Here is a 27,654-nt window from a genome sequence, read left to right as displayed (position 1 = left end):
CCACATCAGGCTCCTCCGCTGGGAGCCTGCTTCTTCCTCTCCCACTCCCCCTGCTTGTGTTCCCTCTCTTGCTGGCTGCCTCTGTCTCTCTCAAATAAATAAATAAAATCTTTAAAATAAATACTCCCCTCCAACAAAGCCCAAAGCGTACGTTCACCATTTCAAGTGTTTGGTGGTTCTTGTTAATTTAGTTGTGCTGCTGTTAGCAAAACACGGGAAGCTCTTTTCTGTTTTATCACTAAGACCACGTAAAAGAAAGTGTATGTTCAACAGAGTAATTGGAGATTAGTAAAAAGATACAAAGTGGAATGAAAGACACACACACACACAATGCATCCTTTCATTCAAAAATAACTATACATTGATTAACTCCACTGTACTAAGGGCTTTACAAGTTAAAACTAGAAGCAAAGAGACAATGAAAATATAATGTAATTTTTTTCTTATTTAAGGATAGTTCAGTGTGATCTTAAAACCCAGACTTTGGAGCACAGCTGACCCAATTTGTGTATGCCATCCCTTTCCTGATGACCTTGACTGCTGCGTGCAGTGTGTTCGCTAATTACCTACACCCAGAAAATGGTTTTACCAGTCTACTTCTGCGGTCATGTCACAGTCACACAAGTCTCCTGCTATGCTCTGCATGAAATTGAGTCTGAGAGGCAGATTTTCCCTTGTGCTCTCAAATGTTTAAGGCATTAAAAAATTTTTTAACATTACTGTTGCTCTGACTTTTTAAATATTTTTACATATCATTTCATCAAGAACTTTAGCTAAAGATCCAAGGGAAATCCTACACATTGGCTGTCTAGAACCCCCAGTTCAGAGTTAGAACAATGTTAGAACAAATCCTTCCCTTGGTGCAGGCAACTGAACCTCAGACGCCAAGAGCTGTTGGGCCAATTTTCCCCAAAGCCTGCCAAGAGCTGAACTGGCCCAGGGAGGCAGAATCACAGAGGATTTGCGGGTTTTCTTAATGAACTAAATAAGCACAGGCAACTTTTAGGAACTGCAGTCCAAAGTCCGATCACTGAAGCCCAGATAGAAAATTATTGATCTCACCTGCTTGGTTCACAGAATCAGAACATGATACAATTAATGTTTCAACCAGAAATGTGCAACCTACTATTTCACCAACAGATACGTGCAGCTGAATGGTAGATAACACCATGACTGTTTGACGGAGCAAAGCAGTGGATGATGTGTGTGTGTGTGGGGGGGTGTTAAGTGATACTGCAGAAGCTTAAATAGAATCTTATTGTGTAGAAGCACCAGTGTAGTGGACGACAACCTGAGACTCCTTTAAATGCGGTTTCCAGCCAGGTGTTAATTTGAATGTTACTAGACAGGAGTACTAGCCCTCAGTGGGTATGTTCACTGGTTCAGATGAGGGTCCTGCTTCTCATGAGAGTCCTGCTTCTCAATCACAGGCACCATTTTAATTTGGACTCCCCCAAAAGCGAACCCACCCTCCCAGGCAAGGTTTAAGACACACACCATGTGTTTGGGAGGTCATTCTTCCCCAGGAGGACATGGATTTGAGAGACATGGAAGACAGAAAAGTCAATACAGCCTGTGTTAACAAGTGAGTATCCCTTTGGAGAACAGGGGCTCAGTCCTCCAACAGACTGTAGAACAGGTCACAGAGTTGTCCAACAAAAGCGACAAGAAGATAGGACCTTTTTAAAACATTTTTTTAAAGATAGAGCACACTCACACGAGAAAGGGGGTGGGGTAGGGCAAAGGTAGAGGGAAAGAATCTTAAGCAGCCTCCACGCCCAGCACAGAGCCCAACATGGGGTTTGATCTCATGACCCTGAGATCATGACCTAAGTTGAAATTAAGAGTCAGATGCTTACCCAACTGATCCACCCAGGCACCACAAACCTGGGACATTTCATGGCAACTGCAGCCCTGGCTGGCTGAGGGTCACTGGCAAAGTAGCTGCCCTGTGTTATCAGTGTGCTCCTTCCTGGGGTCAGAGAATGTCTACTAAGTGACCTGTGGGGACACTGGGAATATGGGCGGGGTGATACCAGCAAGTTAAATTCCACACTGATGTCTCATCGTACAGTTGGAGCTTCACAAAGATCAGGAGGAGGTATGGTGTTGTCAATATCCCGTCCCGGAAACCCAGCCAAGACTTTCTCCAAAATTGTCATCAGAACTTCCACAATCAAAAGGTTTCCTTCCAGCATGTTCTTGGACACAGGGCTCCAGCTGGTATCCACAGGGTGTCAGGTACAACATTCCTTCTCCCAGAGTGAAGCAGTTTACTTAAAATGGTATGATTTTCTTCTGTTATAACTTTCAATGGGTAACATTCTTTATTGTCCCAACCAACTGCCTCTTACCAGGGAGTCTGGGTTGGATGGCTGGGTGAGAGCTGGGATCACGTATGTCCATTTCGCTGAATTCATTCAACCTGAGATTTTAATGTTTAATTTATCCTCGAGTCTGTCTAAAATGCAGAACAGGGGCGCCTGGGTGGCACGGCGGTTAAGCGTCTGCCTTCGGCTCAGGGCGTGATCCCGGCGTTACGGGATCGAGCCCCACATCAGGCTCCTCTGCTATGAGCCTGCCTCTTCCTCTCCCACTCCCCCTGCTTGTGTTCCCTCTCTTGCTGGCTGTCTCTGTCTCTGTCGAATAAATAAATAAAATCTTAAAAAAAAAAATAAATAAAATGCAGAACAGCTTCAAGACGCAAAGGGAAGAGACAGGAGTGTGAAGTACTTTCTGTTTAGGGCTCTGTGCATGTCTATATACACCAATGGACACCCATGGGACGTCCACTTAAAAACAGTATTAAGAATACCCGAATCCTGTTGTCACAGAAAAAACAGAGTTCTGTTACACTCTTTTTGTCCCTGAGTAACTCTGCCTAGAAAAATGGCAACACACGGAAACTGTCGCAAATATGCAGAACTGAAGGCGACACCCATTTGGCATGCTCTAGACCCAAAAGAAACAAACAAGCACATTAAGGCAATGCCTGAGTGTTAGCTCTCCAGCTTCAGAATACATCTATACATGAAATGCACTCTTCATCAAATATTTCATCCCATGTGCACGAACCAACCAAACAAAACCCTTCAGAGCCCCCAGACGTACGTGTGCTTCGAACGTCAAGTGAGAGGAAAGCTACCTTCGTCACATACCTTGCTGCCTATGAAAATAACCTCTTGTTTGCTCTGGCACAGGTATCATGCTGATAATGGTCTAAGCTACTTGGACTCCCTCAATTTTTGGCAAAATCACCCACCACTCAGGATAAACTTTCTTAGGAGCTGTTCTGAAATACGTAGTAAGTATATTGCCCTTTTAATTTTTAAAATAACCAAAAGTTAATTCTGATTGCTGACAGTGTCCTCGCACAACATAATTGTCTCTGGCAATGTCTGTGGGCTCTGTCAAAAGACAGAACTTTCAGACACATTTAACAGACAGACTGAGCTAAATGCATTGAGTATCATTCTATCCACACATCTGCTCCTTCTTATCACCTACATTATTGTATGTGACCTGTTTGGGCCACTTTAATTATGGCGCTTTCCCAAGATCCAGAGAAGAATTTCCATTTTAGAAACGCACAAGGAACGTAGTAAAATTCAGCAGTAGGAACTCCGAACTTGAGAAGTTCATCAATATTTATGCAGGTGGAGTACAGTCATTTACAGATGACACAATCAGCGTTTGAAGCTATCTTGCGTGAGTTAATTTTAACGTTTAAATGTATGCAGTAGTCATGTTTGGGTATTTAATTGTCTGTTACCCGGGTCTAAATGCCAGAGTTACAGTCACATTGAAAAATACATATTGAAATAATCAGCTGAGATTTATTTCATCTTATATTCACACGTTAAGTGGTAAGTTAATTGAAAGTGTGCGCACTTACCATATTTCACAATTTGGATATGTATTGCAAAATAGAACTTTAAGATGCATTTTGTTTAACCAATGTGGAACCTATCATTTGGAGAGTTTCAGAAACCTCGACAATTAAATTCAACTGTGGTGTCTGAACATGGCAAGGTCTAGATGGCTACTGATTTACACAACTGTAGCTTAACAGTAAACTAGACGCAGGAGCTCACCCAATTCTTTTTCAAGATGAAATCCAAATAAATGGAGACTGTATTTCCATGTTAATTATTAATGTGTAAGAAAACAGCAGAAATATTTGTTTCAGTAGAGCCAGGCACAAAGTCTACCATACAATCGGTAATCAATTCCTGCTCATTAAGTAGATAAGTGGGGCTGGTGGGCAATCTTTAAACCATGAATTTGATGTTCAGAGGCAATGAGCTGAAAAATGACTACCAGCCTTACCCGTCAGGACTTGGGGTGACAATATCCATAGCCATCGTGTTCAGTCATGGGCCTGACTGTAGTATTCCATCATACATGATGAGAAACGAGAACATTCTGTTGACATTGTCATCAGGAAGGCTTTGGAGATATTTGAGTAGCATCCCACGGCCGTGCTAGGAGAAGACAGCAGATTTCTCGCAATGACAGACTGGATGCTATGTGGGGAACTTTATCACCTTGGGTCTGCTGGCGATCAACTTTTATCACAAGACTCTTGAAAAATTCCCAGGAAAATATGCAAGAGCAATGTATTCATGAAAAGGTCATACATTTCTTTTTAAAAGGCAGAATGAGCCTACCATTAAGTAAACGTAAATGATCTGTTTTATGAAACAAAAAAAAAAAAATCATCATCCTAGTAAGTCACAAAGCTGCCCTTTGGTGTTAACTGAAAACCAGTTTAGTTATATATAATACTATATATATATATAAAGTGTCTTCCTGTGTTATATCATATGTGGCTTTTCTTTTGCAAACATGTTCCTGTATAATAGTATAAATAACTCCCATCTACTCTGCCTCAAGGACACAAACAAAAATGTCCTATCAACCTAAACACATGGGACCATGTCGACGTGTCCAGATGCATGAGACACTAGGGAGTGCTCGATGCAGGATTGTCAGGGCACCCCTTCTAGTGAGGTAGTGGGTATAACTCAGAATGGGCACCCTTCCAGTTACATACTGGGTATGACGCAGAATGGGTACCTTTTCAAGGTAATTATTAGACGTGTGATCCACAATGGGCATTTCACCAACTTCGGTACCGGGTGTGATGGAGAATGGCACTGGGAAACCGACTCACTGTCCACTACCTGTTATTGTATACTCCACAAGCCAAGACTGGGGTTTGCATTTTTAAATCATCAGGGAACAAATTAAAAGAAGCATACTATCTCATGGCATGTGAAAATTACATGAAATGCAAATGTTAGTGTCTATACATCAATTTTATTGAACACGGCCTTGCCTGTAAGTGTTCTCTATGGCTAATCCCGCCTTACAACAGACAACAAACAGTAGTGGCAATGGGGAACACCAGGTCCCCAAAGCCCCAAAGAATCTTCTTCCTAGTCCCCTGTAGGAAACATTTGCTGGTGTCTGGTCTAGCACTCTTGAATACATGAAGGTTAGATTAAGTTTCAAAAACTGTAAAGTGATCTTACTGTACTGTAAAACTATAAAGTGATCTCTTTAATATTTTATAATACGAATATTTGAAAATGCTCAATAATAAATGATTTGGATTAAGGAACTCCCAAACCACTAAGAATTGGCGAAGAAGGCAAAAGCCAAGAAGTTAAAGTAAGAGTGAATACGTACATTAAAAAAAAATAAGCTCAAGAATCTATAATTATATACAAACTTGGCCCTGAGCTCCAGGCACACTGCTCATAAAAGAGGAAAAGAAACTTTGTCTCAATTTCCCTCTCAGGTCTCAGAGTAATTTCTTATGTGTATTTCTCCCACCAGTTCTTATGAAACTATAGTATTAGAAAAAATACGTCCAGTAAGCTTCATGAAATAGGTGTTTGGTTAGAAGGAAACTGTGTACATAAAAATAGTCCCAAACCTTAGGATCATGGCCAAGCGGTGGGTGCCATTGAACCAAAGGAAATGTCACTTCTTCACGTTTTGAGCTCTTAGGACATAAACCTACAACGGTTTCTGTTTCTCCTTGGGAAAATGTCGGAGGGAAATTACCTGCATGTAACATTTTAGCCCCCCAAATCTAATTTATTCTAGAAAATATATGTTCCAAAAAAGAGGGTCTACACTCCACACTATCGCTACTTTCAGTGCAGGATTATCCAAGAATCTACTCTTCAGAAAGCCCTTGGAAGTGAGGAGTGAAGAGAGCTCAGCATTCACTGTCACTAGCAGCTGAGGTTTTCACTGTAATGATCTAAACGGACACACTGAGGGCCTCACAACACTACGGTTCGTTGGAAAAATTTAAAATCAGAACCTTGGGAAATCCCTGAGAATTTCATGTCAACTCAATGCTTCTCTTGAATACATTATTTTATTGTGAAAAAGGGGCCCTGAGTCAGCAAACAAAAAGGAGGTCATGGAACCTATATTATGGCCTCTTTCTGCACAAAACAGATGGACATTTGTCTGTCCCAAGGGAACAGTCACCTACACTTTTCCCTTAAATATACACCATGAAGGCATCTCTCCAGATGCAAAAAGGCATGACCAGTCTGGGTACAGGACTCCTGTCTGAATAGTAAACTTGAATTCCTCATCCCTAGATGGAACAAATTGGAAAGAACGTGACCTCAGTTCTTTCAAACAAATAATTGGCTGTTATAAATGACCAGAGTGTCCTCTTGCTCATTATCATAAAGAATGATGTTCCCCAAATGGGTCTTCATTCAAATTCGTCATGTCATTGTGGAGAAGACTCAGCTATTTGTGAATTGAACAAAACACAGAGACTTTTTTTTCAAAAGTAAATATATGTCTTAAATGGGGGCCCCGGTGAGACCTGGGGACCACTGAAGTACAGAGGATTTCAGAACGTAATGACCGACAACCTCTCGGGAGATCACGTCCTCACCCTGAACATCAGAAGGTCTTCATATCACCGTGACGCGGCAGACACGCTGGGAAGTGAAACCTGCACATCTGATCTGAATTTGTACACAGTCTTTTCTAAAAGTCACCTTGGGGGCGTCCCACGGGAAGATGATTATACCTGTGTCACACGAGCCACCAAAGTACATTACAGCAGGACTAGAAATTCCGGAGAACACATACAGGCTAGTGGCCCCAGGTAACCTGGAAAGCAGGGAGCAGGCTCAAACAGAGGCCACATCTGAAACACAGACTTGAAGGTCAAGCTTATGTATCCCAGGACTCCCCACGGACAGGTGCCTCTCGGGAAAGGCACGTCATTCCTACGAACATTGCATCGACATGCTACTGTAACAAATTTATGCAAGACACGCCGTTTTTGAAATTTTGTGATTCTACCTACCGATATTTATCAATGTCATTCAAGATATTAGATAAATCAATTAATATGTGTGGTGTGATCTCAATGTTACCACTAACCCAATCCATTTCCGTATTATGAACTGTAATGTGGAAATATTATTATCTCATAATTCAGTAACAAATGACCAATAATATGTCCTGATAATTATGAATTACATCATAATTCCTAAGGATCAACTGCCAAATTGTTTTGTATCTATTCAACAGAATCTTTGTAAAAACAGGCTACTTTTTAATCTTCACAATGACTGGAAAGAACTCACAATATTGCACACCTAACATATTATTGCTTACAAACTATACATATGATATTTCCTTTTAATGATTTTTTAAAAAATTATTATTATTCATTTGAGAAAGAAAGAGAGCAAGACCATGAGCAGGGATAGGGTCAGAGACAGAGGGAGAAGCAGGCTCCTCCTAAGAAGGGTGCCCAACGTGGAGCTCGATCCCAGGACTCTGGGATCATGACCTGAGCCAAAGGAAGGAAGGTGCTTAACGGACTCAGCCACCCAGGCAGCCCAGACATGATATTTTTCAAGGAAAAAAAAAGAAAAGGTCATGTCTCCCTAAAGCAAATTTATTAAACATTTAATTCAACACTCATTCATGATGCTGACCATCAGTGAAATAGGAAAAGAAGTGAACACCTTACCTAATAAACTACTACAAACGTATAGTTCATAGCAAGTGCAAGACAGAAATCATTCCTACTGCATTCTGCACGGAAGGCCACATGCTATATAATGAAATAAATGCATGCATTAGTTAAAAGGATAAGGATTACAAAGAAAAACAAATGCCATGGACTTTGGATGAAATGATTGCTCTGTGGAAAACTTAAAATAATCCACAGACCAATTACTGAACAGATGTGAGAATTCCACATGTTAGGCTACCACAAGATCAATGTAAAAGTCATATTACATTTAAAGATATTAGAAATGACATAGAATAAATATTGTTTGAAATTACGGTTTATCATAAAATCAATAGGACCAATGAAATTACACATGCTAGACGTTTATCGAGAAAAACCTTAAGGTAGCCTTAGATACATTCGAGGGACTCATCAAAAAAGGTGATGGGATAATTGGTGGTAAACAGAAAAAAAAAAAAAAAAAAAAGGATATGGACGTTTTGAGGCACCTGAGTGGCTCAGTCGGTTAAGCGTCTGCCTTCTGCTCAGGTCATGATCCCAGGGTCCCGGGATCAAGCCCCATGTTGGGCTCCCTGCTCAGTGGGGAGTCTCTTTCTCCCTCTCCCTCTGCCGCTCCCCCTCTTGTGGTCTCTCTCTGTCAAATAAATAAATAAATACATACATACATACATACATACATAAAATCTTAAAAAAAAAACAAAACAAAAACAAAACATGGGCTTTCCCTCTCCTATTTAAAATAAACTTCATTGCTAATAGATGAAGAACAGGAAAAGGAAACCTGTAAGAAAGTTTTATAAGAAAATATACTGTAATGTTTCCCTGGGAAGGGAAAATGTTTGGACCGAATCCATCAAGAAATCCCCCAACATTCTAGGAGGTGAGCTGTTCCGCCTGTTGTATTTATTGGGTTACCTTCAGATTAAAAAAGCTCGTGAGTGCATATGACTGAAACAATCTCATTCTCTACACAGAAGCATGTTCCATTAAGAGCAAATGCCTGACACATTCTTCCAAATTTTCCAAGTTTCCGACGGACAAGTTTCTAAGTTAGTGAAATGCTCCCCAGATGCTGCTGAGCAATTTTGTAAATTGAGTTTGTGAACTTGACCCGGAGTTCCTCCAAAGAATTGGGTTTTGATGAATGAACAATCGGATTAAGGTATCTGCATCAATCCTCTGTTCATCTACAATTATTAAAACTTAAAATTGCACAAGGCCCTTATGACCCGCCCCCTCTAAATGGGATGTGGTCAAATAGAGGATTTCCCCAGCATGGATCTGGGAAAATAAAGGGCTCCTGTTTGTAACCATGATGTGGAGGATGGCACAGACTCCCTTAGCAATTCAACCATTAGGGGAATAAAAAACAGCTCCGAAATCATCGTATGCTTAAGCTAAATAGTTGCCGAAGTCTTTCAAGAGATTATTTTAGTACAGAAGCCATGCATTTTTTAAAACACAGTCTAGGAAAGATATCTGGGTGCGAGCACCACTGACATGCACAGATAATTTACTGTGTTTCCAGTGTTCTGTATATGTGATGTTGTAAACTAGCCAGATCTCTCCTAAGACCAATAGGAGCAAGACATTTCATTTTGGTAAACTCTCCAGTAAAAATATGTTTTTAATAATACAACCCTAAGTGTTCACTCTGATTGTCTGCACTGCAGTGTTTCTGTCATAAAGACCGCACGGGGGCTGCAGTGCCCGAGCCAGCTGAGAGAAGGGAGGTGCCCGAAGTAAACGGAGCCAAGGCAGCCCTTCCAACTCTCTTCCGAGCCGACAAAGAATTATTCCTGTACGAGACTTTAGGGTCACCCTTCTTCTGCCCCTGGAAACACGGCATATAATTAAACTTTGAATTTTCTCAAACCTGTCCATGAATATGACCTAAATGCCAAGGGTACGTTCTGGGCTTTATTGAAAAAGCAATTTGTTGATTCACAGTTTACAGAGATGCATGATATCACAGAATGAGACTAGAAACCTACATCCCCCTCTCTCTACACCACAGGAAAAATGTGCGAATCCTATACTCAGATGTGCAAAGAAACTGTATGACTTCTTGACTGGTCGAAAAGTAGGTCTAATCTTTCCCACCTCATTAAGAGAGGGAGATGACCACACACTTTAAACCCATCAAACCAGAGCATGACAGTTTCTTCCATTCAGTCTCTTGAATGGCTTGGGATTTTGGGTAAAGGCTCAGTCTTAATATCCCCACTGCGCCATGCTTTGCTTCTCACCAGGAAGACATCTATGTCTACGGGGAAACTACCATGACCTCATGGTGATTAGGAGAAGGAAGACTTAGCCCCACATGGGTTCCCTGAGCGCTCACTCTTCTCTGCAGCACAAGAAACCTGTGCGCTCTGGTTCCTGGACTTGGTTATGTATCAGGGGACTCTATCCAGTTGGGAACGTGTGCCATATGTCTCTGGTTTCCAAGCTGCACGTGAGGGACTTCCCTCCCTCTCCCGAGCCTCTGTTGACCCTCTAACCTTCTCACAACCTCCTTATCTCCTCATTACACTTGCATAAAATTCTCCATTCCCTACATGTCACGCAAAGGCTGACATGAGCCACAGGCCACGCCACCAACGAAGACAGGTCTTTCGATATGTCTGTAACCAAGTGAGACAACAAGCCATTGTGAGAGTTGGCGTTCTCTGACAGCTCTGTCATGGCCCCAGCAGACCCCACGGAGACAGGATCTAGCACTCCAGTGCATTGTCATACCATCTCAGTGTTTCTATACCTCCATCCTAAAACAGTTGAGGGAAATGAGTATTCTGGTTTCTAATCACTGCACACTCTTGCTTACAGTCTACCAGGGGAAAAGGGGTAGGCTTCCCAGTTCAATTCCCATGTCTGTGTCATATCCTCAGTCAAGATGGCGCCACAAAGGCATCCCAGCCTTAAGAACTGCTATACTTCGAGCCCCCCGTCGGGCTCCCAGCTCAGGAGGGAGCCTGCTTCTCCCTCTGCCTGCTGCGCCCCCTGCTTGTACTGTCTCAGTTTCTCTCTCAGATGAATAAATAAAATCTTTTTAAAATTTAAAAAAAAAGAACTGTATAGCCTGAATGTTAGTGACCCTCCAAAACCCTTTCCCCACTGGGATGTATTTGGAGGTGGGGTCACTGGCAGGCGATTAGGTCATGAGGATATAGCCCTCAGAATGGGTTTAGTGCCGTTATTAATTAGACCCCAGAGAGCTCGCTCACCCCTTCTGCAATGTGAGGAAACAGGAAAAAGATGGTCATCTATGAACCAGGAAACATGCTTTTACAAGACACTGAAAGGAATTACTGTTGTGTATAAGCCACCAAGTCAACGGTACCTGTGACAGCAGCCCACAAGCACTAAGACAGGAGCAGAAATTCTCATGACCCACCGAAGAAGCCTGATTTGGCCAGACGCTGCTGTTGAAACATATTGTCCAAGTGATCTGAGAGCCAGATTAATGAAAACAAAAATATTGTCCTAGTTTGTCACATTTCACTTAGCAAGAGAGCAAACAACGTCACCCAGTGGAAGAACACTCCCTGAGTTTCGAGCCAATTTCATCTCATGCCTTCTCCCTTCTTTATTTACTATTTAACAACTGTTTAACAACACGATACCATAGCAATATGTCCCACCTGGGGCAGTAGCACGATACTCCATGCCGTTCCTCACACCTGCAGAGGAACCCTTTCCAGTGATGACACTCAAAGAGGCTTATGGTATAGGTTTGCCGAGGTCAAAGGATTTCATGCAGGACCAAGCTTCGGAACTGATTATTTATCCATTTTCAGGCCCCTGGGAGTCTTATCTTCTGACCTGCTGCAATATCTCAGTTCAGGAGCCACTGGGCAAGGAGGTTTTGTCTAGACACACAGAAGGATCACTAACAGAATTACAGACCACTACCCAAGCAAGCCCAATATTGCAATGTGATAAAAACAAAGCGAAAGCAGAAAGTTGCCCGATAGGAAGTAAGGGATCCTTTATGAGGCTGTGTTGCGGAAAGCAGCACAGCGAGGTCTGTGGCTGCCGGCGACATGAACCGTCTACGGGATAGCATCTCATCAGTGTAGAGGCTGCAAGCTGCCACAGGCATCGGATCTTCCTAATTATTGATCACTCCTCTGAGCAGGACCGTGTTGGCAGACGTGAAAGAGGATGCTGAGCCCAGCCATCTCACTCTGAAATTAACCGAGGCTCTGGATCCCCATTCTCCTTGGGTCCCAAAGCAACTGCATTCTTGCAAATCCGTTAGGGCAACTAACGGGAACGAGAACGGGTCACTGCCCACAGAAAAACACAGGTCTGAATACGTGTGCAGAGCTGGGGGTGGAGAATGGAGATGGGGAAGAAACGACGGCTGGGGCAGGACCAACGGGGAACGGAGACGGGCGTGTTCTCTACAGGAAAGGGTGTGCAGGTCTCATGGAAGTCAAACCGCAGAGGAAGGAACCCGGCAGCCCACAGACCCTCTAGATAGCTGCGAGGGCGGGGGCTCTGCCACCTAGTAACTGTCTGACCAGGGGACAGCTTACCGTCCTATTGCCTTACGGACAAACTACGGACAGTCACAACTAACCCTCAGCTCTGTCTCTAGGGTTAGAGTCGAGTCCTGATCCCAAATCCAGTCCTGGACAAGGGGCAACTCCTCTTTAAGGACATCACTGTCTGTTTGGTATAAGCACGGGAGACGATTACTTTCCTTTTCTTTCTTCTTACACTAGAGGTCCCTTTTGTATATGATTTCATAGCATATACCGTCAGAGGTGTAGGAACCCATTCTTGGTCAAATCAAGTAGGGGAAGTACATTGTTAAATTTATTTAATATATTTTTTATGATTATTTGTTTGATAGAGTGCACAAGCAGGGGGAGTGGTAGGCAGAGGGAGAGGGAGAAGCTGGCTCCTCACTGGGCAGGGAGCCTATGTGGGACTCAATCCCCGTACCCTGAGATCATGACCTGAGACGAAGGCAGACGCTTAACGGACTGAGCCACCCAGGCGCCCCTACCCCATATTTAAAAAATATATAGGCTGTTAATTTCCAGCTCTGTCACTTACTAGGTGATTGACATGTTATAAATTATTTAAACTCTCAGAGTCTCCACTCCCTCAGCTCCATAAAGAAAGTGTTTCACAAGGTTTTGTGAAAATTCAAAAATTACACGTGTAAAGAAAAAAATGTACATATATATGCATACAAAGACGTGTGCATATGATTCTAAATACATATACACATATAGTATTTGCATATTTGTAAACATGCATACATGTAACGGTCATATATGTATGTATTCAAACATAATTATTATTTCATTTCCATTTCTTCTGTCAAAATCACAGCAAGGAAGACTCTCTTATGCTCTGTCACAGAAAGTAGCCTTCTATTGCTTATTATTATAGTGAAGGTCAATTGTGAGTTTTCGTTTAGAAAACATTTTCCAGAGCCACCGGGTTGACTCAGTCGAAAGAGAATGCAACTTTTCATCTCGGGGTTGTGAGTTCAAGCCCCATGATGGGTGCAGAGATGAAAGAAAAGAAAGAAAAGAGAAGGGAGGGGAATGGAAGGGAGGCGAAGGGAAGGGAGGCGAAGGGAAGGGAGGGGAAGGGAAGGGAGGGGAAGGGAAGGGAGGGGAAGGGAAGGCAAGGGAAGGCAATGCAGGGCAGGGCAGGGTAGGGCAGGGCAAGGCAGGGCAGGGCAGGGCAGGGCAGGGCAAGGCAGGGCAAGGCAGGGCAAAGGAAAAGATTTTCCATATGCACTTACTGGACATTGACCATTGGCAAAAGCTCCTACCATACCAGGTTAGACAGCTGTCCAATTATTTCAATCCTAAAGGGTTATATTGCACTTTCTAGGTCAGGTTCACAGCTTTATATAAATTTTAGGCCTTCTGAATACACACTCTGACACCAACATTTGATAGCATGTCTATCCATCTTTGAATAACACATTCTCTGTCACTGCTATATTCCTCCAAGGTTGAGTCACATCCCATCAATGAAGACACAAGTATGCATATCTCTGTGGTAATACACTTAGTTTCTTATACATACCCCATGTTTTCAGGGCATGAATTCAGGCCAGACCCATACCTGCAGTTATACTTGTGGATTCATCTCTGTTTCTTGTGTGTGTGTGTGTGTGTGTGTGTCTGTGTAAGATTTTAGCTACACTATACTGTCATTTGTGCTTTTCACTGCCTTTGGAACTTGACTCACTGTTTAGGGAAAAAATGAACGGAGAAGGAATTTCTAGACCTCACACTGTTCCTGTGTTTCAATTATTCTGCTTTTAAAACCAGATTAAGACCACCTGAAATGGCCCACATGGTAAGAGTGTCATGGTACAATTCACTTCAATGTTTGTCTCTCCAGGACGGTGCACTAAAGAAATATGAGGGAAGGGACAACATGGTCTTAATGAAGATCACGCCACACAGAGAGACCATTTCCCAGACGAATGGCCCTTTTCGGCTACATAAATGCCAAGGCAAGGCAGGGGGCCTTCAGCTGGTTACAGCTTTCTAATTCTGTGCGCTGTCTTATGTAGCAGACACGGATTTATATAGTAAAACTCAGTGCATTGGAGAGAGAGAGTGACGGTTTGTTCACTTCCTGGGAGAGCCATTTTTCTCTTTGTCTTAGACCCTGGTTTTCATTCACTGCTCTCTTCAAAAAAGGTCTTTAAGAGCATATTGTCGGGGCACCTGGGTGGCACAGCAGTTAAGCGTCTGCCTACGGCTCAGGGCGTGATCCCGGCGTTATGGGATCGAGCCCCACATCAGGATCCTCCGCTATGAGCCTGCTTCTTCCTCTCCCACTCCCTCTGCTTGTGTTCCCTCTCTCACTGGCTGTCTCTATCTCTGTCGAATAAATAAATAAAATCTTATAAAAAAAAAAAAAAGAGCATATTGTCCATCTCCATAGGGGAGATATTTGATCGGTGAGGTAAGTTTTGCTCTGTACTGTTTTGCTCTAGCTCCTTTGACAGGAATTATCACGATGATGTTGCTTCTCGAAGTTTCAGCTTGGAGCAGGAGCAGTGGCTTCAACTGGGTGTGACCTGGTAGGAATGCAGATTGCTGGCCCCCACTCCAGACTGACCAGAGGACATCCTGAAACCTAACAAGATTGCCAGGTGATCTGTATATGTCTTAAAGTGCAGGAAGCACAAAGGCGAGGCATGGCATCTCCTTTTGCAAATCCAGTCCAATGCTTTTCGAACTTGGATACACGTTAAATGTTACATAAGGAGATTTAATAAGAGATTTTGTTAAACTTCTTCTACGGAAGCACTGGCACTTTTTAAATATACCCCTCCTTTGGGCTAATGTACGACTGCCAAGATTAAGAACTGTTTTAATTACTATTGAGAAGAAAATTAAAAAAAAAAATTCTTAGGCTTTGGAAAAAACGAAATATAAAAATTGATTTGTATGTATTTATGTACCCAACCCCCACACACACTTTTTTTTTTTTTTTTTTTACTGAGCCAAACAGCTAATCATGGATGATTAGAATTTTAAAAAGAAGTAGTACAGGGGTGCCTGGCTGGCTCAGTCAGTAGAGCATTACTCCTGATCTCAGGGTTGTGAGTTCGAGCCCCACGTCGGCATAGAGATTACTTCAAAATAACATCTTTTAAAAAATCCTTTACAAATGCAAGTAGTATAAAACAACATGGAGTGAGTGGATTTGAAAATATTTGCAAAGAGGATGTGGAGAAAGGGGATCCCTCCTACATTGTTGGTGGGAATGCAAGTTGGTACAGCCACTCTGGAAAACAGTGTGGAGGTCCCTTAAAAAGTTAAAAATTGAGCTACCCTATGACCCAGCCATTGCACTACTGGGTGTTTACCCCAAAGATACATAGTGAAGAGAAGGGCCATATGCACCCCAATGTTCATAGCAACATTGTCCACAATAGCTAAATCGTGGAAGGAGCAGAGATGCCCTGCAACAGATGACTGGATTAAGAAGTTGTGGTCCATATATACAAGGAAATATTACTCAGCTATCAGAAAGAACGAGTTCTCAACATTTGCTGCAACATGGACGGCATTGGAGGAGATAATGCTAAGTGAAATAAGTCAAGCAGAGAAAGACAAATATCATATGATTTCTCTCATCTATGGAACATAAGAACTAGGAAGATCGGTAGGGGAAGAAAGGGATAAAGAAAGGGGGGTAATCAGAAGGGGGAATGAAGCATGAGAGACTATGGACTCTGAGAAACAAACTGAGGGCTTCAGAGGGGAGGGGGGGCGGGGGAATGGGATAGGCCGGTGATGGGTAGTAAGGAGGGCACATATTGCATGGTGCACTGGGTGTTATACGCAACTAATGAATCATCGAACTTTATATCGGAAACCGGGGAAGTACTGTATGGTGACTAAGATAATATAATAAAAAATCATTTAAAAAATCCTTTAAATATGCAAGTAGTATAAAACAACATGGAGTGAGTGGATTTGAAAATATTTGCAAAGAGAACCCAGACACTATCGGGATCAAGTGGCGCTGTTAAACACTGAGGATGTTTAATCCTAAGTGCCATAGGAGCATCTCATTCTGAGTATTTAAAGACGCTAACACCTGCACACATCCAGAACTGAAGGGTTTGAGTTATTCCCTACCTGCAAGTCAACAGGCTACCTGCCACAGCTTCATGAATGCTGGCAGAAGACTAGAGATCCCAGGTCAGAGTGGAAGGAAACATTATTACACACCACACAGCAGGAGCAGGAACACTACCATATTCTCCTCAGTTCCGCCTGCCCCAATGTCCTTCGGGGTGAAGCAGATGTGCTGGGATGCAAGCCTAAAGGTGGTATGGGTTACGAGACAGAAGAGGAACACTGACCTTAAGGAACCTGAATGCTTTATGACAGGAAGTGCACATGGAACACCAGAGTGGTGCTGCCATCTTCCCAGGAACACATTTCTAAGGGAACACAAAAAATACCAGACCAAAGTTGTGAAGGATTTGGTTTGCTAGAGTTTTAACTAATTCCAGTAGGTTAGGTCATCTAAATGTAGTAACAGTAAAAAAAAAAAAAAAAAAAGAGAGAGAGAGAAAACAATTTGCAGTCTAACCTAATGAAAACTGAGTTATGCAGATGTACTTTTCAATTAGGGCTCCTTTACAAATAATTTTGTCTTTGTGTATGTCCAATCAAGCCAAAATTTTCAACACTGATTCAAGTATCTGTGGGGATTCCTCTATCACTTTCATTAATCATCTTTATAAACTGAAGTTTATTAAGCATGCCATGACACCTAACATATTAATAAATATAAGTCAAATATTAATGCTTATGTACCATAATAAAACTCCCAAAACCGAAAATCTGTGAAAAGGAGACACTGACCATATAATTATCTTCTCACACAGGAATTTGCTGGTGACATAAAATAGAAACAGTAGGGATGACACCTGGTATCCATTAAGTGATAATAATTTTCCAGGCACCACACGAAGCTTTGTGTGTAAATGTCCCCTGTAATTTTAACAAAATCTTGATGCCCATTGTGTTACAGGCATACCTATTTCATGCATCAAGATGTAGAGGTTTAGAGAGCCTGCCTAGTTCAAAAAGTCCCATTAACTACAGCAAGGCTCTGAAGGCAGGCGCACTCAAGTTATTCACATCCACACTTCCGCTGATGAAAACACAAATAAACAACAGCTTCACCACGGACCCTAAACACATCTGATTCTATAGACAAAGTAATCGTTCCTTGCACCTGAGTTTACTGGAAACCATTATATTGTATTTCGCTTTACAGTGGACTGAAAACAATTTAAAAGAGGAAAACACCTAAATGTGTGCCACCTAAGCCTTCTGTAAAATTACACTGTATTTACGGTCTCCTGGATGCTAGACACACAGGCACATTTTCATCTGTTGTCTCACTTTATGAAAACAAAAATCTAAAATTGTCCACATCTCATTTTTTAAACAATAAAGCGTATTCTTGGTATTTCATTCGCATTTCCTCCTTATGCAAGCACACATTTTACAGCTGAGATCTTGCCCTGAATAAAATCTGGGTTTTGTCTTTGTCATTTAATTGATGCAAATATTTTGAGTGTTCTTATATAAACATAGGGATTATCATTTTAAATGCCCTGTGTTAGTTCTATCAGTTTACAAAAACATTTCTCACTCATTTATCCACTCACACGGAGTTGTGTTCAATTCCCCTTTTCACTCTTGTGAGTTATTTCCAAATCTATTACTTATACGTATTTGCATATATATAAAAGCATACATATATATACACACACACACACACACACACATATATAAAAGCAATAATAGACAGTAAAGGAAGGTATTCATTTATATGCCATTTTAAAGGTCTTTATCGAATGGTCATTCAGAACTTTGAACCAACAATGCGTGACTACAGAACTTTCACTATAAACTTCATGGCATAGATTTCCATTATTTTATATCCACACACTTCAAATTTATTAAAGTTAAACTGAGTGTCATTTTTTTTTTGTCTAGGTAGAAATGGTTGCGAGGCACAAAGCCCTCTCAAGCTAACTCAAAATCTGCTGATACACTGTTCAACCACAGCTGGAGGCAAAGGAAAATCTATAAAGCAGGGCTGTGAAGCAAAGGAAGGAAGAGACAGGAGGAAGATCTGCAGGACAAGAGCAGGAGAGGCTCCTCCAACACCTGTCATTTCATGCACTCTGCTTTTCCAGCTCCTCTCTGTACTGACTTCCAACAAGAACCAACGCAATCTCCAGTCTTTCACAGTAACAAACTCTCTAGAGAAAACTCTATTTATTCTCCACCTTGCGATGGCGTGTGTCCCAACTTCCAACACTCGAACCACACATCTCCCCCTTTCCCTGCAAACTGCGGACACAAGCAGGCCTTGGGGGTTATGGAGAATTCTCAGAGAAGAGAGGAACTTTCTTAGAAGGACAAGCATTGAGATACCCTAGGCATGCGGGGAAAATGCAGATTCTGATTCTGTAGGTCTGACCATTTGCATTTTTAACAAGCTCCCAGGTGATGCTCCCAATTTGGGGACTAGACCTTGAGCCACAAAGGAAGAGGTCACTGGTTCTTCAATGTGGCTGCACAATGATTTAAACATCCTGAAGTTAAGAACTGCATTGCTTCTCAACAAGGGCGATCTGCTTCCCCAGGGGATCATTGCCAGTATCTGGAGACGTCTGTGGGTATCACAACAGAGACAAGGGATGCTAGGTTACATGCATGGAAAAGTTTGAGGTTACAGATGCTGTTCAGTACCTTGCAGAGCACAGGACAGCCCCAGAGAAAGCATCATCCAGCCCCAACGTCAACATCTGCAACCTTCAGAAAACCTTGGGGAGCTCTTACTCCAAATCATGCCTAATAATACACCTGCTGTTTACTGGTACAAAATTAACATCAAAATACTTCACTGATGGATGATAGGCTAATATATGTTGAAACATGTTAACTGAGCAACTGGTGTTAATAATTCGCTTTTTAGAACTGTGACACAGAATAGTAAAAGCCAGCGCTGTATTTAGTTCTCTTACCAAATACAATAGGACAGGAGAACAGAAGTCTCCCTATTTTGGGCAAAGTTTGGAGTGCTCGCCCTTGAAATTGTTCTTTCATTTAAACCATGAATCCTGCAAGGTGGATTTCTGAGAATGATTCGTTGTGCTGTGATGCTTTTAAATCTCAAATTCCATAGGAAAGGCTTCTCTGTGTTTTAACATGTTATTCTTTGCATTGTTCAGGGGAGCTAAGTGCTTTATAAACAGGGTGTTTTATGACCTACTTGAAAAGTAAACTACCCTACGTCTGCAGGATGAAAGTGGAGGCTGGCTCATACCACTGAATCAAAGAGATAAACTTAGCACTCTGCAGAAAGTTGCAGGGGATGAATTCTTGAAGAACCACTCAGGAAGGGCTTTTTATGAATTTTATTTCATGCAGTAGCTTATCTTGTATTTTCTCTATTTCCTTCGGAGCACTGCAAAAATTCTTCACAGAAGGAAAAAAAAAAAAACCCTCAGTTGGCATTTTTACCGAAGCACAGCGACCAGATAAATGAATCAAACAAATGAAAAGAGAGCATATTTGTCACCCAGAACTCCAGAAGCAAAAAATCAAAAGAATGGAAAACAATAATTATCAGGAAGTTTTATAAAATTCCAAAAAATGACATTAATGAGAGAAACGTCAGTGTTGATTCCAACTGTTAACTCATAGCTCTCTATACGGTAAAAAACATATGAATAAGCTAATAACCATCAACTTTGTTTTGGACCATCAACTTCTGATGAGCGTGTGAATACGTGTGTGTGCGCACATGCACACACATACCCTGCAGGATGGACTTATGAACACAGAGGTTCAGCGGTCAGATTTTTGATATAAATACACTTTTAAGCTTAGGTCGAGGTTATTCTATACACGTGACAATGCATCTGTTTTATTTTGCCACCTTATTATAACATAAAAAGAAAGACAAAGAAAGGGGGGGAAAAAAGAGTAGTTCAAGGATAGAGGGTATCATGAACAGAATGACTTTCATTCCCAATCGTTGAATTGATCAACCAATAATCAGCACTGATGGCTAAATATTCAACTGTTAGGTCATTACAGAGACTCAGACTCCAAAGGAGCATATTTAAATACTTCTAAAATAGTCTATATAAAACAGATTCAGACTGTAATGTCCCCCCCTTTTTTTTCTGCTTAAGAAATAAATTATAGTCTAGTCCCAGGACATTAAAATTTTTCCCAGTTCATCACAATGGGCCCTCCGATTTTCTACAAGCCCTCTGTGCTGTTCCTCCAAGCAAGAGTTGCCCAGCTGCCCAGGCCAAATCAAAGAAAACCTGAGCCAGATCCAACATAAGGAGTATTGTGGTGGTGGACGGTGGGCACATTCCGCTTGTGTAGTCAGGCACTTCACAGAAAGACCACCCATGGTTTGGCTAGCACAGCACGGACAGGTTTGCGGCATTGGACCAATGTCGCAAAAGAAGCTGTCAACTGTATCATCTTTGGTCCGGTTATACAGGAAATGAAACTAGCGATGTGGCTGGAGAGGCTCGCTTCGGAACTGGCTTCTCTGATGAGACTTCTGCTCACACTGTCACCATGGTTTGCATCTCTGCCCTCCAAGCCAAGACTACAGGAGTTGGCTTGATAGCTTCTGGACAGGGTGGTGTGGTCAAGACAGTTAATGTCTGATAACTGTATTTATCATTCAAGGAAATGATGCTTGATCTTCATGACGCCAAGACTCTGGGTCAACAAGCATCTTTAGTCTCTAACTTCAGATTGAATTTCCTATGGTTGGAGCTCCCCAAAGTGGCCAAGTTCTCCACCAATGAGAAAATGGGCCACTCTGCAAATGAACTGGCCCCTGGCTTTGCTGCTTCCCAAATGGAGCAAGATGAGGATACCCTGCGCTTACACAGCTTGGCCAAGAAGGCACAGGACTACCGTCTGATGCCGTACCCTTCAAAGTACCAGGAAAAGATACAGTTCACAAAGATGGCGGCATTTTTCCTTCCTCTCTGGAGCAGACGGCCAAACTCAAAGCTGCATTCATCAAGCCCTATGGCACACAGACAGTTGCAAATTCTTCATTCCTGAGTGATGATGGATCTGCAATGCTGATTATGACAAAAGAAAAAGCCCCAGCAGAGTGTTATCATCCGAAGGCATACAGGAGGGATTTTGTGTATGTTTCTTGGGATCCAAAAGATCAACTTTTACTTGGACCCACATATCCCAAAGTTTTGGAAAAGGCAATATTAACAATGAATGATACTCATGCTTTGGAGTCTCATGAAGTCTTCTCAAGTCAGCTGGTGGTTAATTTTAAAGCCATGGATTGTGATTGGTTTGCACAAAACTACCCGGGAAGAAAAATCAAGGTTGGATTACCTCCTTTGGAGAAGCTTAACAACTGGGATGGACGGCTGTCCCTGGGACACCGATTTGGAGTTAATGGCTGCCAGTGGGTCAAGGTGGCTGCCAAGAGATCATGGAAGGAAGGAGGCCAGTAAGCATCGGCGGCTGCCTGTGCAGCTGGAGGGCAGGGCCATGCGGTATTAACGCAAGCTTATCCAAACCAAGAGAGGAAAAGGTGACGTGGAACACTCACTTCGGGCAGTGCTAAATGAAGTCTGGATCTCCCAGCTCCTCTCAGGAAAACACAGTTTGTGGCCTTCTGTGAAATACTTTGTAATGAAGCCTTGCGAGTGTTCTGAGCGCTCCAGGAATCATGGCTTACTGTTGCTGGTCTTGGAGGGATTTCCTAGTGACCAGAATCTCACACAGTGACACGTTTAAGCAACAGTTTTTGGTCTCTATTTTCAGTAAAGGCTAAATGAGTGGTTGCAGTTTGGGAAAGAGGTTAGCTGAGATTTGATATCATCTTTGTAACATTTGCAAATTTTATACCTTCTTATTTGTGACTTAAAGATAGGTTTTTCTATAACATACAAACCAATGTGCCTAGAAAAGCTTACTTATGGAATGATAACTCAGATTAAATACCACTGGAAACTTACAGCAAATGTTCAGATATACAAGGACCATATTAACAGGTTGAAAAGTAATAAAGAAAAAAAATTACATGCTGTATTTCACTTTTTTCCTGTGAAAAAGAGAGTTGAGGGTCTCCGCGAACTCCCCAAGTCTGTGATGGGGATTTGTGAGTAAATAATATTTATACTGAGTAGGTGCTGTGAATTTTTTTTAAAACATTTCCGGCATATTTCATCTTCACAGAAACATACTGAAGTAACACGGAATTTGTCGAGAAAGAAAGTGAGACATGAATTTTCTTTGCAGGAAGACACACTGCCAATATTGAAATTGGGGTCTGAACCCAAAGCTGAGGGGGGTCTTGGACCAAAACCTGCTCTGTCGAGTCACTGGGGATCTCCCTCCATCTCTTCCAGGAGGTGGCTGCCCAGACTCATTCGAGTGCACATTTTGACTGGAAACCTGGACTGGTCTCCTAAGTATTTCGGCCAACGTAATGCTGGTGCAGATTGATCAGATAAGAGGTAACAGCCAATGTGGATGGAGCAGGTCACTGAGACAACTGGATGAGTTAAAGCACAGCCCGCTCCCAAATGGGAAACTGGACCTTGTCCCTACATTTGGATTTGTGATTCCCCTCAGCGATCTGACTACCTTCTCTCTGGGGTAGAGCTTTGTACTGGGGACTTTTCAAACAATCTGGAGCTACCTGGGATGTCCTGCCAGCTTTGGGGATGACCTACCGAGTTGACATCATTTTAGTAGTGTGTCCATGTGTACGTACTCTGGCTGCATTGAACAGGCATGTGAAGATGTGTGGAGACCTTCAGTGGGTCACACACAGCGCCAGACCCAGAATCATAGGTGCAGTAAAGCAGGGAGAGATTTTTGGAGGAAACAAAGGAGCCCCAGGCACGGACTGGCTTCTGGGCTTTGGCCAACCCCCCATTAATGGCAAGCAGTGATCTTGCCCACCCCTCCATGCCCTGCCATGCTGTCCTAGGATTTCTCAGCAGAATCATGTAATAAAGCATTCTGTAAATGGATCATGGAAAACTGTAAATCTAATCACTCCATACACATTGTTATACCATGTGCTTTCTTGTTGTTAATAATGCAGACTCTACTCATAGGCATGTATTTTGGACCTCTGTGACTTTAGAGGTTAATTCCTATTCATTATTACCAAATAATTATTTATTGTTTAATTTTATAATACATGTTTATGTCACATTAATAAAATGTGTGTGTGTGGGGGTGTGTGTATATTCTGGACATTGTGTATTTTGGTCATATTTATCTTAAAAGGTCCTTTTTTTTTTTTTTTTTTTTTAAAGATTTTATTTATTTATTTGACAGAGACAGAGACAGCCAGCGAGAGAGGGAACACAAGCAGGGGGAGTGGGAGAGGAAGAAGCAGGCTCCCAGCAGAGGAGCCTGACGTGGGGCTCGATCCCATAACGCCGGGATCACGCCCTGAGCCGAAGGCAGACGCTTAACCGCTGAGCCACCCAGGCGCCCCTAAAAGGTCCTTTTAAATAAAACTGTTTGCTTCCCATATGTTTCAAAGGACATTCAAGCCTTGATTTATTGACAATAATCTGTGTAGGACTAAGTAGGTGTCTTTTACTGAAATGCCAAACATAAGCCCTTTAAAGTCTCCATTTTCCAGCTCTGCAGAGTTGGCTCTCATGCATTAGAGTAAGGATATGTTCTCTCTTTAGGGTCATCAGCTTAAAGATGAGCAAAGGATGTTTGGCTAAATTAGGTGTACAAGGAGACATTAGCATGTGGGCTCAATTCTAGGCAGGCAGTCAGGTGAATTCTTGTGAACGCATAGCTCCAAATATTGGTTTTTAGGCAGAACCCAAGTAGAGAGGATGCACTGCAGGGGAGGGGACAGGGGGGGAATGCTGAGGGTGGGGTTATTCTGAGGGCTTGGCTATGCTCAGGGCTGGCTACAGAGCTGTGTGTACCGAAAACTTCTCTTATAGCACGGAGACTGACTCTGAGGATGCCTGGCTGGCTGATACAGGGGGGATCACATGCACCAAGAACAGGCAGTACACAAGATCAAGTGACAGGACCTCAAGCCTTGTCAGCCCTATGAAGAAGTGAGGGCTGGTGTTAGCCACAAGGAATCCCCTGTAGGTACAGGGAGGATTCAGGAAGGGAAACCAAGTGGTGAGATCCCAGCCAGCATCCCAAGCCATGCCCTCAGTGCAGACACAAGCTTTATGTGGGCACAGAACATTTTTCTCCATGTTATTCCATACAAAGCTGCAAAGCTGACCCGGACATGCAAAAGACCGGGACAGAAATATGACAGTGAATAGATGTGAGTGAAGTTGTCTTCAGCCATTTGGCTAAGGGGAATATCCACAATGTGTCTGATGCAGCAGACTGACTTCACCACCTTCCACGGCTGTCCTAACATGACACGCAACGGTGCTGTGCTCTTCAGAATCAGCCTCTGTTGCCTTTCCCTCATCAGTACAACCACGTGACAAAAATAGGTTTGTGCAGAATGTGTGTCTGCTGCAAACTCACCCAGATATGTCCCTAAAAGAAATACTCAAAGACTTTGCAGGATTCCCGACCATCTCAGGTATCTGCAGGTCAGTCTCCATTTTAACTCTTCTTTCACGAAGAGTTGAGTAAATAAGTCAAAATCTACATCTTCCCCAAAGGACTGATTCTTGCTGTGAACATGCCGAAAGCAATACGAAGAAGCTCTGTGGTTCTGATTAAAAACACAACTATCTGGCTCTATGAGATTATTTATTTTTACTAGTATTTTTTAAATGTATGGGGAAATGTGGCTACGCTCTAAGTGGTTGTAGCCAATCCCACGTTAAGGTTTGACTTAATACACTCCTCTGGCCATCACTGTACGTATTAATCATCACTGCCGCCAGGCATCGGGCTGTCAGTGGGGGGGAGTGAGTGCCAGACAGTAAGTAGGTGTTTGTTCAAAACATGAAATCATAAGATTTAAGTTATATTGAGAGCACAGCAAGGAAATGGTTTCCCTGACTGTGACAGAAATGAACACCTCACGCCATCATCTGCTAATAAAGCACCAGAGTAAAACGTTATCACAACGAAGCATCCCTTTGACGAGCAACCTGTTGAAGTTTTCAAGAAAAGATACAGACAAAATCGCATTAAGTTATGTTTTCCTTCATATCCCCCATAGGCGTAATAAAAATCTCAAAAATAGTTGGAAATACCATGGCTGTGAAAGATGGTAACAGTAGCAACAGGAAAAAAAAAAATCTGTATTCTAAATATTTATCTCAACTTTTATTAGCAGTTGGGGAAGGCAAAGGAGAAAAAAAAAAGATGAGGTGAATTTCTCAAATACAAACGCCTTTTTCCAATCTGCAAATACTCATTTTTTTTTCAATGTTGGCATCAATATTCTAAAAGTTAGACCAGCAATGATAGTCCCTACGTGACAATACAAATTAGCTAAATATAGTATATATGATTGAAAGGATTTTTCTTTTTCCTTTTTTTTTTTTTTTTACTTGCCTTTAAAGATCTTTTAGATAAAAACGGTGGCTTTTAAAAATCCTTTGTCCTCAAAACAGAGTCTAGAATGTTATGATCACATATAAGACAAACGAGAGGAACATTTCATGGATCCCCTCTGTGCATCTTTAGACCTTTCCACAATAAAATGTCTTCTGAGGCTCTTGATAAAAGATTTGAGCCATTCACCAGACTGCTCACGCCTCGGTCATTATTAAATAATGCTCGCGATTTGATGCAGTATCACACTTGAAAGAGCAGGGTCTTCTTTGAGACACTGACCTCCTGACTTGCCACAACAGGAAGTGGTTGGGGGGACCTCCAGCATCAAGTTTCAGAGCTCCTTACATCAAGGTTTCCAGGGAAGAACACAGCCCAACCTGCCATGTGCGCATTTCAAAGAAACATAGCAATTTCACCACACACACCTCCCGCCAAGCTCATGGTTAGCCCTTCCAGTTCAAACAGGATCTCAATGGTTTATGATGCCCCTTAACCCACTCTTGGAAGAGCTGCAGAAAATAAGCAAAGTCGCTGGCAATCTAATCAATGGAAAGGCTGAATTTAATCTGAAGCATTTCACGAACGGTTACTTTGTCAAGATCACGCAAATGCAAGCCTCCCAGAGAATGAGAACTTTTCTTTCATACTGTAAGATGAACTGCCTATGTAAAAACAAAAAAGAACAAAATTAAGCAAACGCAAAGACATAACAGTAACACACTTTATAGGGAGTGTACATATGATTTATGTAAACTGCTAATGGAAGCACGCGGCTGTCAATTTAAGAAGTGTGCATGTGAATTTTCCACACCCTCGGTTCGGATGGATAAGTTTCTATTCTATCTTCTACATTTAGGCTAGGCAAGCAGGTACAACGTAAGGTGAATGCTTCAGATGCTCATCCCTGAGTCCAGGGAGTGAAAAGGACCTGTGAACCTGTTTTTATTCCTGATGCAACAATGAGCTGGCTTCATTGAACTTGACCGAATAACCAAATCCACCGTTATTTAAAATATTATGTAAAAAGTACGATGTAAAAACTAAGTTCTACAGGTCTCTTAGAATCTTTTTACATGATTAGATTTAACTATCCTATAGTTTTAGGACTTTGACCCTCTCAAATCTTAACTGAACTTGCTGGAATTACTGAAGATGGAGAAAGAGAGAGAGGGAGAGAAAGAGAAACAAGAAAACAAAATAAAATGAAATAGAAGTCTAAATGAAAATAGGTGTAACAAACAGTATGCCAAGTGAACTTTAAAATACTGGGGTAGGTAGAATCCAGTATCATGCAAATATAGATGTATATATATATGTGTGTGTGTGTGTGTGTATATTCATATCATATATACATATATGAACATGATGTATATTATTATGCATATAATGTCCTCGATCTATATGGACACATGTTATATACATACAGGTCATATATACATACGATCTATATCAGTGGTTCCATTCTATATGGAACAGTATTTCATGACTTGGTTACTTATGAGGGAACATGAACTAAAGGAAACAATTTTGAGT

General features: G+C 42.0%; 2 long non-coding RNA genes and 1 pseudogene across 4 annotated transcripts in view; 2 read left to right on the top strand and 1 right to left on the bottom strand.

Annotated features, from left to right (window-relative positions):
• LOC130543307 (uncharacterized) overlaps positions 1-4,785 on the bottom strand; it is a 95,491-nt gene extending 90,706 nt beyond the window's left edge. The window contains exon 1 of the long non-coding RNA XR_008958559.1: positions 1,860-4,785. This is a non-coding gene — a long non-coding RNA (uncharacterized LOC130543307). The remainder of the gene's footprint in view (positions 1-1,859) is intronic.
• LOC130543300 (uncharacterized) lies at positions 1,958-15,492 on the top strand. Of its 3 annotated transcripts, none has more exons than XR_008958556.1 (3): positions 1,958-2,285; positions 3,201-3,304; positions 15,069-15,492. It is a non-coding gene; the product is annotated as an uncharacterized LOC130543300 (long non-coding RNA). The 3 variants fall into 3 exon arrangements; XR_008958553.1 differs by lacking the exon at positions 15,069-15,492 and adding an exon at positions 6,118-12,909; XR_008958552.1 differs by lacking the exon at positions 15,069-15,492 and adding an exon at positions 6,172-12,909 and having other exon boundaries at positions 1,960-2,285.
• Positions 15,493-19,290: 3,798 nt separating this feature from the next.
• Positions 19,291-23,738, top strand: LOC130542304 (trifunctional enzyme subunit beta, mitochondrial-like; annotated as a pseudogene).
• Positions 23,739-27,654: the final 3,916 nt, after the last annotated feature.

This window comes from Ursus arctos, chromosome X (genome assembly GCF_023065955.2).
Source record: "Ursus arctos isolate Adak ecotype North America chromosome X, UrsArc2.0, whole genome shotgun sequence".
NCBI lineage: Eukaryota > Metazoa > Chordata > Mammalia > Carnivora > Ursidae > Ursus > Ursus arctos.
This window is presented reverse-complemented; position numbering and strand designations above follow the sequence as displayed.